Raw genomic sequence first — 12,527 nt, forward strand, 5'->3', positions numbered from 1 at the left:
AGCTTGCAGAAGCCCGAAGGGAGCAAACCCATGAGGGCTGCGCGCCGAGCTCACAAACAAGTGCATGGAGCCTAGGCAGAAAAAAAAGGGGGGAGAGTCGTTGTGGAGGGTAGCGAGGGAGGAGTAAAAAAGATGGGAGGTCAGCTCCACGACTTAGCTTTTGGGTCACGGATTTAACAAGGGGGAAAGGACTGTACTTCATTTTCTCCCTTCTCCCTCTCCACCAAGTGGAAGCAAGAATGCCACGTGGGTCTTCCACCCCGGAGTAGGCATTACCTGAATGCCGAGACAACTTGAACCGGGGGTTGGTGGGGGGCAGTTTGGAAGCCCTGCCGGCTGACTCGGAGCCGCTCCAGCACCCGAGGAGACGCAGCCTGGTGCGCAGCCGAGCGAAGCGGCCACAGCCCAGCAGAAGCTCTCTAGCGCGGTGGCAGCCAAGGGCAGATTTCCGGACCAGGGAAGTTTCCGCAGTCAGTTTTCCCGCAGTTTCTTCCAGGCAGGCGGACAGAGAAAAGGAACAAAGGGAACCTGCGGAAAGAAGGGGCGAGTTGTAAAACCGGGAGGGGAGCACTCGCCGTGAGCGGCCCAGAGTCTGTCTGCCCCAATCCGGTTTCTAAATTGGTTCTTCCATATGTGGCACCCGGGTCATTCATTACCTGGTGCCTGGGTCAACCACCCACTTCCCAAGTTTCCCTGCTTTCATTTGGAGTAATTCCATAAGTATCATTGGCTTCTGTCAAACCAGAGATTAACTCCCTTCTATTTAAAAAAAAAAAAAAATCCTAGTCTAGAAACAACTCCGGGCACCTAACCGAATTTTACATTTATTGCCCCATAAGGTAACCTCATGGAAGAAAAACGGGTTCTGAACTTGACAGCATCTGGCACCTCGGTTAGTCTTTGTGGGTCTCACTAGTATTACTCCCAATGCAAGACATCAGTCTGGTTAATACAGTAACACCTCTCTGTTCGGTTAAAAGGTCCATGGAACTGCACACAGTTACAGCAGGACATCTGTGAATTTCCTGAGATCTACAACAAAAGTATTACTTAGAGCAGTCACTCAGCAGCCTTTTGAAGTCCAGCTCAAGCAGAAAGCTGCTTTTGTTCCAAACTCTCAACATGGAAGAGATCAAACTTTGTCCTGTTTAATCTGAAAGATTTTGATGGGGGAGGGGGGACCTGAGGACAGAGGAAGTGGGCAAGGGAATTGTAATAGGATATCCTCTGATTTACCTTTGAGGTTTCTTCTTTTTTCTTTCTTTCTTTCTTTCTTTCTTTCTTTCTTTCTTTCTTTCTTTCTTTCTTTCTTTCTTTCTTTCTTTCTTTCTTTCTTTCTTTCTTTCTTTCTGTCTCCCTTTCCTTCTTTCTCTCTTTCTTTCCTTCCCTCCTGGATTTCTTTCTCTTTCCTTTTCTCTCTTTCTTCCTTTCGTCCTTCCTTCCTTCCTTTCTTTCTCTCTTTCTTTTTCTCTCTTCCTTCCTTCCTTCCTTTCTTCCTTCCTTCCTTCCTTTCTTTCTTCCTTTCTTTCTTTTCCAATCATAAAACAGTTGTTCTTACTTAGATTTGGGTCTTTAGTAGCCCTGATACTCCTTGGCATAAATACTTAGATCTGTGGTGTTGCCACAAACTGTAATAAAGCTTTGAGTCCTAGGAAAAGAGTGACTTTTTTTTCTTTTACAATAAAAAAGAAGCATTCTTAGCACAATAGGACACTACAGAATCTCAGAATATTAGATCAGGAAATTACTTAGAAACCACTTAAACTTCCTCTTCTCAGCCCTTTATGTCTAAGCTGAATTTGTGTATATCTTTATCTTTATCTATATCTACATACATCTCTCATTTACATAGTTTTTAGGTTTGCAAAAATCTCATTTACTCTTCACAGTAACCCTATAGCTGGCATAGGTATTTTTATCAACATTTTACAGAGGGATAATCTGAGGCTGACAGATGAAGTGGATGGGCAGTGTGATACAATGGACAGAGCTCTGGATTCAGAAGCAGTGCCCTGAGGTTTGAATCCTGCTTTGGCAGCTGTGGATCACTCTGGGCCTCAATTGTTAAATGAGGGACTTGGGCTAGGTGACCTCAAAGATTCCTTTAGGCTCTAAATCTATGATCCTATGATTTGCCCATGGTCACAACTCCGGATCATCAGAGGCAAGGGTGAGAACATGTTTGTCTTCTAACTCCATTGCACTAGAACACACTGCCTCATTTCTGCTATATTTTTATTACTTTGTAAGGCCTTTTAGGGAAGGACATGTTTAGGTGTATGTTGTCAGCTAGAAAGGGCACTGGGTAACCCTTAGGAATACTAGAGTTCAAATCCATCCTCAGTCACTTAGTAGCTGGCTAACACTGAACAAGTCACTTAACATCTGTCTACCTTAGTTTCTTCAACTATAAAATGGGACAATAGCATCTACCTTCCTGGGTTGAGGGCATAAAATGAAATATTTGTAAAATGCTTTGCAAACCTTAAAGTGTTATATAAATGCTAGATATTATTATTGTTATTAGTATCATTATTGCTAAGCAGCACTTAGTAATAGCTCAGTTAATATTTGCTGCTGTTGTTCAGTTGTGTCAACTCTTCATGACCCCAAACCTCGGGACGAGGCTGGGGAACCCAGAATGACATTATTTTACAGGAATGTGTGGTGAAAGGGCTGTGTCATTTAAAGGATTATTAGTCCATTCCAGGGATCACAGGATCCTAGGATTTAGAGCTGGGAGGGACCCTTCAAGGCTATCTAACCCAACCCTCTCATTTTACAGCTAAGGAAACTGAGACTCAAAGAGGTCATATGATTTGCCCAGGATCACACAGCTAGTGTTAGAGGTGGGATCAGATCAAGACTTACTAAGTTAGGAACTCTGGATTATTACACCACAACACCTCTATCTTTGGCATAAAAGTTTTATATAGATGGGAAATTAGCTGTTGATGTCCTTTCCATTGTTGCCTTCCTTTTCTTTTCTATTTTTATAAGATCTATTTCCCCTCACTCCTTTGGTATCTTCATCTCCTTTGGAAACTTTGTATGTTGACTCCTCCTCATGACATGCAAGTCTTAGTGCAGTTTTAAGCTTTAAATACAGAAAACTGCACTGAAACTTTTGAAACAACCTGTATCTACTTAATCCAATCCCATTGCTTTTTTTTTTTTTTTGGTCCTTGTCTCTAGTGTTATTTTTCTTTGTAAAGTCCCATTTAGAACATGAGTATTCTGTTAAAAATATATACTTAGTGCTTCAGTAAGCACCAGTTCTATTTCAGAATAGTCCTTAACTAGGACTTTGCTTCAGGTAGGAGGATTTCAGGGTTCTTTGGATTCAATTCCAGTTATTAACAGCATCACGAATGAAATGATTCAGGCTAATTAAAGTTTAAAAAATTAAATTCACCATTGAAAAATTTTTAAAATTTTGTGTGTAGCTTCCCTTCTCTCCCCAAAATAAGCCGTATTACAGATAGGAAGAGTGGACCTCCACTAACAATCCTTCTTTAATATATCATTTTGGTATGGAGGTAACTAAGCTCTTCTTGCTGCCAATATCCACACAAACTACAGAAGGTCCAACCAAGTTAGGAAGGCTTTGACCAGGCTGACCAGAGACTGCTTCTAAGAACCAGCCTTGCTAAGAGTAGGAGAGGTGCATTCCCAGAACACTGGCTTCCATATAATATTCATTCCCCCAAAGCAATTCATGCAAACTCTTTAGTAAATCTTGGAGTCTTTGGAATTTTGAGTTGAGATCTATATGGATAGAAGAGTATCCATCCAGATGTTTCACAGATCTTGTGAAAGAAGAAAGAGTGGAATTCCATTTTGCTTTTTTCAGCATTGATGAATTAACAAGTATTTACTTAACATTAAATATATGGTCAGTACTGTGTTAAGTACTGAGGGGGAATACAAAAAAAGTACAGACATAGTCAAGTCTTCTTGGAGCTCAGATTTCAAGAAGGAGTCTTAAAATTGGAAGAGGAAACTGATAATCAGATGTAAACTACGTGCTACTGGTCAATATTAGATTGCATATTTGCACTTGAGGAGTACTTCCTGCACACAATGCCTTAAGGAGTGATTTTTATGGTGTAAATTTCAGCCACCTGGGGAGATAGAGATAATTTCAGGCAGATGGGCCTTTTGGTACCCTTCAAATTACATGCTACAAATGGGGCCAGAAATGTCTGGGTCTTCTGACTCTCAGCTGTCATTATTCTATATGAAGAACTAAAGGTATAATGAGATCATCTGGCTCAGCCTTCCAGTAAGATAATAGTGGATCTAGCAGGAATAGGAGGTTTCATACTGTGGCCTAGCCTTTCTCTCTGATTTCTCTTTCATAGATTACTAGCACAGTGACATTATTGTTCTGTTGATAATTAAATATAGAACAGATAGGAAGCAATAATTTTTATGTTTTGTTATTCATTTATGGTGGCACATATTCTGTTAACTCTCTTAAAAGTTGAAAGCTACAAAGCTTCCATTTAAGTAAAGTACTAATCCAGGAGGCAGCCAGGTGGCTTAATGGATAGAGCACTGAGCATGGAGTCAGAATGACCTGAGTTAAAATCTAGTCTCAGACACTTACTAGCTATGTGACCTTGGGCAAGTCATTTAACCTCCATTTACTTTAATCTTCTGGAGAAGGAAATTACAAACCACTCCAGCATCTTTGCCAAGAAAACCCCTTGAACTGTATTGACATGCTATGGTCCACTGGATCATGAAGAGTCAGACACAGCAGAAATACTAAACAACAACAACTAATCCAGAAAGCAAACTTCTAGAAATCTTGGCGGTAGTAACCATAAGTGCTAAATAGCTACTAATAAAAGCTTAAATGATAAATTTGGGTGTTTTCCTAAAAAAAGTAAATGAAATTCTGATTTTTCCTTTATCCTCCAAACCCTATGATTGATGTGATTTGGTTTAATTAAAGCACAGAGTTAATGAAGTCCTCAGCTTAAGGACTTCATCTCCACATAAAAGAGTTATTTTCATTTTTTTTCAATGGCTAAAGACTCTTGCCTACAACTCTGGCCATGCAAACATATGCCACTGGTCACTAGTCTGTAAGGACATACAACCTTACAGATGGAGTAGATTTTTTCATGACTGATAAACCAAGATCTATGAAGTATTTGTCCTAATCTGGGCCCAGGATGAACTGATCCCTAAAAGGGACTGACTGATGTTCTAAAGCCTCCCTGGTAAAATGCATTAACCCGTCCTGAACTTGCTGCTTACTCCCGTCTTCAGAGCTCTGTCCTCCACCAGTCTCCAGATGGTTCTAGTTTCTGCACCCATCCTTTCCTTTTGCTAAACCCAAATTGTCCTGAGTTTTAATCAAGGGCATTTGTTTACAGAAAAAATAGTAAATTCACAGATTGTATAGAGGGTATAAGGACAATAATAGTAGTAATAAAACATCCCTCTGGTGCAATAACTGGATGGCTCTCAAGCTTTTAAAATGCATTTTGGTTTCTGAGGCCTACCATGTGGTGTAACCTGATACCTCATGGACTCTCACCATTACCTAGAAAGGACTTCAGAGCCATCTTTCTGGGCTTTTGCTCTCCTAGGGCCTCCTTTTTTTGTAATAGCTACTTTTTCTTCAGGGATAAAGGGTCCAACCTGGACTTTGCCCAGCTTCTGCCATTCTTTGTGTGGTCCATTGGTAGCATCATGCCCGTGGCCGATAAGTAAAGCTTACCTTTTACCTGACTGTGTCTTGGCACTATCCCTGCATCCTTACATCTCTTTTCTCAACCAGTAAACCACCTTAGAACACTGATACATCATGGAGATTATAGTCAATAACCCACCATTAAAAATACCCTGAAAGATTATTGAAAAATGTCTTCTCCAGGTCATGGAAGCAAATTTGTACAGAACAGTTTAGCTATCCCCCTGAGATCTCCTCCCTCAGTATTCCTGCCCTGCTAAAAGTAAGGCTGTAACATAATTTTGATATACAAAGTATAGCACAATTTTATGGCTTATTTAGGGGTTTATAAAAAGAACCACCCTATGACCACAGTTCTAGAGCCAGAAAGAACCTTCCGAAGTTACCTAGTCTAACCCTTTCATTGAACAGATGAGGAAGCTGACCCTCAAAGAGGTCAAGTGATTTGCCCAACATTCAAGTTTGGTTGTTCACCTTATGATAAAATCTTGGCCCCCGGCAACCAACAATCAGAAAGCTTTTTGTCCAGTTTTCTCAGGGAGTAACTTTTTTGATGAAATTACTTAGGGGAATCAGAGATAAAGTCTTTTGTTCTAAGAATTCTGGTCTTAGGCCCATGATATTTCTCCTTTACCTTTCCTCTAGTGCCCCCTCCCCTGTATTCTTTGTAACACAGCATACATACACTGGGCTGTCGAAGCTTCAAAAGCTGCTTCATATGCTATACATAGCTTTTGGAAGGCACAAATGGTTTAGCCACAAGTCCAATTTCATTGTTTTTCATTTTGTAAGACAAATAGAAACCTTTTGAGAAAAGGCAGAGTATTATTATTGGAGAGAGACAGTGTGATATGGTAGGGAAACCAACATAGGGTCAGAAGACCCAGGCTCAAGTTCTATCTTTCCCACTGGTTCTCACACCTGCAAAGTTCTTTACATACTCATTTTCACAACTACCCTTGGAGGAAGGTGCTAGCATTATCTTCATTTTACAGATGAGGAAACTGAGGCTAAGAAAGGCTAAGTGACCAGCCTCAGAGCATCGCTAGTATCTGAAACAGGATTTGAACTCAGATCTTCCTGATTCCAAGTCCAGAACTTATCACCCTATATCCATGTTGCTGTTTATTAATATCATTTGTTCCCCACGCAACTAAGAATCACAATATAGGACAGCTACAATTGACATCTGGAGATCAAACCCTTTTACTTTCACATATCAGAGATGTGACGTTACTTGCTCAAGGTAACACAACTATTAGGTAAGTGACTGAGCTAGGACTTGATCCAAGGTCTTCTGCCTCTTAAGTCCAGTGTTCCAAGTTTTCACTCCATTTCTCCAGGCCTGGGTCATTTTTGAAGTTAATGTTTACTTATTTAAACATTATACATTAGATCTAAAAATTGAACTCTGAATCATAAGCAATCTTTCAGTTACTCAGTAACTTCAATTTTATCTGAAGTAGTAAAAGGGAATTTTATGAACATAGTTCTATCTAGACAGAAGCATTCTCTGGTGTTTGGCTTGACCTTTGGGTCAAATGTACAGTCAAACAAAAAAAAAAGTGAGGTCTGTGACCTTTAGTTATCTTGGGTATAACCTTTAACCTCACCAGGCATAAGTTAATAATGATAACGATAATTTTAATAATAATGCCAAAACTTTGTATTTCTGTAATGCAGGGTTTCATGTGTTCACAGTATTTCCTTGGTCATAATAATCTCTTCTTTGTTCTTTCTGAAAGGTGTTATAAGGACCAAAGATTTTTCTAAAACAAATAGACATCTTTTGAAAAAAGGCAAAGTATTATTAACAAAAAGAGACAGTGAGGTGTGGTACAGGGGACCCAGCATGAGGTCAGAAGATCGGGCCTCAAGTTTTGGCTTTCCCACCTACTCACTATATCTTTGATTTAGAGCAAGTCATTTAACTCAAAGGATGATATGTCTAGAGCTGGAAGAGACATAACCTGTCAGTTAGTCCAAGTTCATCTTTTTGTAGAAAAGGAAATTATATCCCAATGAGGTTAAATGACTTGTCTGATGTCACATTGGTCATAAATATCAGAGATGGGGTTTAAATTGAGGTCCACTGGAAATATGTTGTGCATGATTTCATATGTATAATTGATATCCCATTTCTTGCCTTCTCAATGGCTGGGGAAGAGGTGAGAGGGTGGGGGAAAATTTGTAACTCAAAATTTAAAAAAATGAATGTTAAAAATAAATAAATTTTTAAAAAGGGAATGTAAGCTCCTTGAGGGCAGGGACTATTTTTTCCTTTTGCTTATATTTGTATTCCCAGTACTTAGCACAGGGCCTGGTACATAATAAGAACACAATAATACTTGTTTATTCAGTGACCGGAGAACTTATGTTCTAGTAGAGATACAAGACGTACACACAAATAACTATCATACAAAGCATATCAAGGGCATAAAAGAGAGGCAATCCTAGTGCTAGGTAAATTCATCTTGGGAGGAGTTCATCAATGACTGGGGGTAGGGAGAGCAGGGACAGCATTTGAATTGGGCTTTAAAAAATAAGTAGGAATTCAGCATTGAAGGAAAAGGGAAAGGAGAAGACATTTTAGTCACAGGAAACAGGGTGAGCAAAGTCAGGGTCTTAATAAGCACTGTAGAGGAAATGGGGGAGTATGGAGGCAGTGGTCCATTTGAAAATGTGGAGGAGAATAGTAGGAGATTATGCTGAAAAGGAAGGCTGGATTTTTTCCAAGGAAGAATTGTGTTATGCTGCAAGAATTGTGTGCCTCTTTTTGTATCCAAGTGCTTAGCATATAATAGTTGCTTAATAAATGTTTATTGATTGACTTTAAGTTTGGCCCACAATAGATTCCAGTAGTAGTTAACAAAATTATCTGCCTGCTTACTCAAAAAAAAAAACCTGAGAAGTTTCCTTATAACAGTAATACAATGCAGCATATAGAGTTTCCAAAAAATTTTTTTTTGTTTGAACAACAAACCAGTATTAAATAATGTATATTTATGTAACACCTCTTTCCCATCCTGCCATCCCCAAGAGAATAAGTAATTGACCCAAGAGCAGGCTGCTAGGAGCAGAGTAATGAATGGGATACAGTTTTCCTTCCCCAACCCCTACCCCCAGGATCACAGAATCTCCAAGTGGAAGGGTCCACAAAGGCCGTCCAGTCTAGCCCAGAGCTGGAAAAAAAATCCCTACTACAACATTTCCAACAAGTGGTCAACCTAGATTGACTTGACAACCTCCAGAGAGAGAGGGGACCCACTGTCTCCTGAGGCTGGCCATTCCACTTTGGAACAGCTCAAATTATTGGGAAGTGTTGTCTTACATTGAATTGAAATCTGCCTGTCTTCAGCGTCCTCCCATTTCTCTTTTAAAAATGTTTGAAGACAACAATTGTGTCCCTTCCAAAGCCTTCTTTTCTTCAGGATAAATGTTCTCAGTTTCTTCAGCTAAGCCTCATTTAAGATAGTCTTGGGGTACTTCCCCATATTGGCTGACCTTATATGAATGCTCTCCATCTCATCAATAGCCCTCCCAAAATGTGGCACCCAGAACTGAATATTTTAAATATGATTTGACCAGGGAACAGTTGATGAGTTAGGTTTTTTCCACATCCAGATTGGTCTGTTTGGACAACCCTTCCAGTTTTGATCTTCATCAGAATTGTTTCTTTTTGTGTCTTCAGGATTTTATCCTTGAAATTTTTGCTTCCCATCCCTTTTTGGCTGTAAATGCATAGTGGTGGGATTGGATGAGACCAGCATAGTTAGATTAAAAAGTATCATGTACATAAGTAATATGAAATAAGTTTGAAAAGGTGGTAGGTTGGCCCCATATTGTGAAGAACCATGAAATTAAAGTTAGTAATTTGTATTTTATACTGTAAACATGGGAAGCCAGTGAAGGTTTTAAGCAAGGGATGGTGTAAAGAATGGTGGGGAGAAAAAAAAAGATGGAGGCAAGGAGACCAGTTAGTAGATTATGAAGTAGTCTCTACAAAAGATGATGAGGACCCAACCTGGGGTGATAGCAATGTGAACAGAGAGAAGGGAACAACATAAGAAAGATGCTGACGTAGAATTAACAATAATTGGAACTTGATTATATAGCAGGGGTAGGGGAGAGGGAGGAAGAGGGTGTGATAGACCCTCCGTTAGGGGCCCAGGGGCACCACGCCCCGGGCCCTCTGGCTCAGCTTCCACTAACGGCTGTGCAACATCCTGGGTGCAACATCCTGTTCTGTAAATAACCTGATCTGGCTTCCCGGCACCCCACCGGACCCTGTCCTCTTCCCGGCACCCCACCGGACCCTGTTTTGTAACCCTGTTTTGTAACCAGACAGTATAAATATTTCAGATAAAACCCTCGGTGGCACGGCCCCTGGGATGCACGCCTGGGGTCTGTCGTCGGCCGGCTCAAATAAACGCGCTCTCAATTAATGTCAATTGGGTGTGATGCTCTGATTTCTCTTGGGCGTCCAGTTCAAGGGAAAGAAGGAAAAAGGAAGGTGGGGGAGAAAAGAGCTAGAGACAACTAGAATATTGTACTATTCTCCTTTCGAAACACCTCACTTGCTTACTATAAACCTTAAATCAGGGATTCTTAACCTGGGGTCCCCAGATCCTCAATGGATTATTGGATAGATTTTAAGGGTTCTGTGAACTTGGGTGGGAAAAATTTACATCTTTATTTTTCACTAACTTCTAACTGAAATTTAGTGTTTCCTTCACTTATGAATGTAGGCAACAAACATTATTCTGTTTTTTTTTTCTGGCTAGGCAATGGGGTTAAGTGACTTGCCCAGAGTCACACAGCTAGTAAGTGTTATGTGTCTGAGGCTGGATTTGAACTCAGGTCCTCCTGAATCCAGGGCCAGTGCTCTATCCACTGCACCACCTAGCTGCCCCAACAAACATTATTCTGAGAAGTGATCCAGTCTTCACCAGACTGCCAAAGAGGTCCATGTTACAAAAAAAGGTAAGAATCCCTGCTTTAAATTCTCCAACACTGGACATCACCTTCTGTTGGATAGGTTAGAGTGAAAAGGCAAATGACAGTTTAAGGCAACACTTGGCCCTAAAGGTAATTTACAATGAAATATAATCATTCAGTCACTCAATCAGTAAGTAGGTATAGGTGACAGAGATGAGATCTTTTACCTTTTAACCGGTATTCTAACTGAAAGGGCGGTTTCTCTTTTCTGTGTATGGAGCAGGCTATTGTCCTCCTTTTCTCCACTCTTGAAATGCAGTCTTTAAGTCTATCTTTCACATTCCTCAACCTTTTTCAAGGCTCTCCTGAGGTGCTAAGTTTAGGTGCCTCCCCTGTGGAACCTTTACAGATCATCAACCCATCCCCATTAGTGTTCTCTTTTTTTCAAAATTTTCTAGAGCACTTTAGATCTCTTCTTTGTCCCCATTTATCCCTATCTGGTTTTATACTTATTCCTGTTGTATCTCCTCCTACCCACTTTCCATTAGTATGTACTCTATTTTTTTTTATCTTTATATCCTCAACAAATACATAGCTAGTACATATTAAGTGCTTAATAAATGTTTGTGGAATATCTATTTAAATAGAGGAAAGAGGTAGGGAGGCACTAGGTATTTGAATGGAGGAGGGGGTAACCTCTGAATGAGGGAAAGGATACAGAAAGGAGAAGTTATAGCCTGGGGATGGTTAGGGAAGACTTCTCCAACTTCATCAACTTTTCCATGCCAGCCTGTTTAGCTAGAAGTTGGGCATATGAATATTTCTGACCTGCCACAGTTTTATACATACATACAAACACACAACAAACACACACACACACACATACATACATATATGTGTGTGTAATGTAAATGTATTTATACATTTATATATACATGTATACACATTTATGTATACCCACATCTACCTATGTACAAATATATAACATCAATAATTATTTCAATATAATTGGTTTCTGTTGCAATCCTATACATTTCATTCTAGGCATTTAAAACATTTTTCTGAGAAGGATTCACCTGACTGACAAAAGGGTCAGTGACACCAAAAGGTTAATATCCCTTGCCTAATCCAAGATGAGGAAACTAAGGGTGGGAAAATGAAAACGGCTACCCAAGGTCATATAATTTCAGAGTTGGGATTAGAACAAAGGCATCCTCTGACATTATGCCATACTTCCTGACTTATTGGCTCCTCTTTGCTAAAACATGATCTTGGGCACTTAGTAAATGCTAGTTGACTTATTGACTGACTTTCTATGACAGCTGATATTCTCTTAACACTGGTGGCCTCATTCTGGAGGAGCTTGATTTCTCAGGGATTCCTTAATGGGACTAATTATGTTTGTGCACACATAATATAGTGTCCCAAAAGTCTCAGAGCAGCTTTAAGCTACTAAAGCAAAAAAAACCAAAAAACCAAAAAAACAAAAAAACTACACTAAGACTTTTAGGAAACGTTGTATATCCCGATACATTCATACTTAGGTACATAAAGGGAATCTGCTCTGGTAGTTAGAGACTTCTTTGCCTATTCTTCAAAGACTACTGGAGAGAACCACAGAGCAGCCACCTTTATGGTAGGTGCAATTTTATGTCTCTCCACACTTCCTTCTAGAATGTGTGTGTGTGGCCATAAAGCTAGCCTGAGGCATTTCCATATCAAACAAAGAGGAGCCAGGAAAATGCCCCTCATCAACATAAAAGGAGTTTTTGTAGTGGGTTGTGTTTATAACAAAAATCAGCAAATCTTTCCCAACAATAGGTGAGTCTAGAAACAATGGTATTTAGGAGAACAAAGGAGCTCATCAAGAGCCTGACCT

At 39.9% G+C, this 12,527-nt stretch overlaps 1 protein-coding gene across 1 annotated transcript in view; it reads right to left on the bottom strand.

Moving 5' to 3' along the window:
• Window positions 1-447: 447 nt before the first annotated feature.
• Window positions 448-12,527, bottom strand: part of MYO3B (myosin IIIB) — a 628,721-nt gene continuing 616,641 nt past the window's right edge. The window contains exon 35 of the mRNA XM_027865702.1: window positions 448-528. The gene's annotated coding sequence lies outside the window, so the exon portion shown is untranslated. The remainder of the gene's footprint in view (window positions 529-12,527) is intronic.

This window comes from Vombatus ursinus, unplaced genomic scaffold (genome assembly GCF_900497805.2).
Source record: "Vombatus ursinus unplaced genomic scaffold, bare-nosed wombat genome assembly UNPS02014779.1, whole genome shotgun sequence".
NCBI lineage: Eukaryota > Metazoa > Chordata > Mammalia > Diprotodontia > Vombatidae > Vombatus > Vombatus ursinus.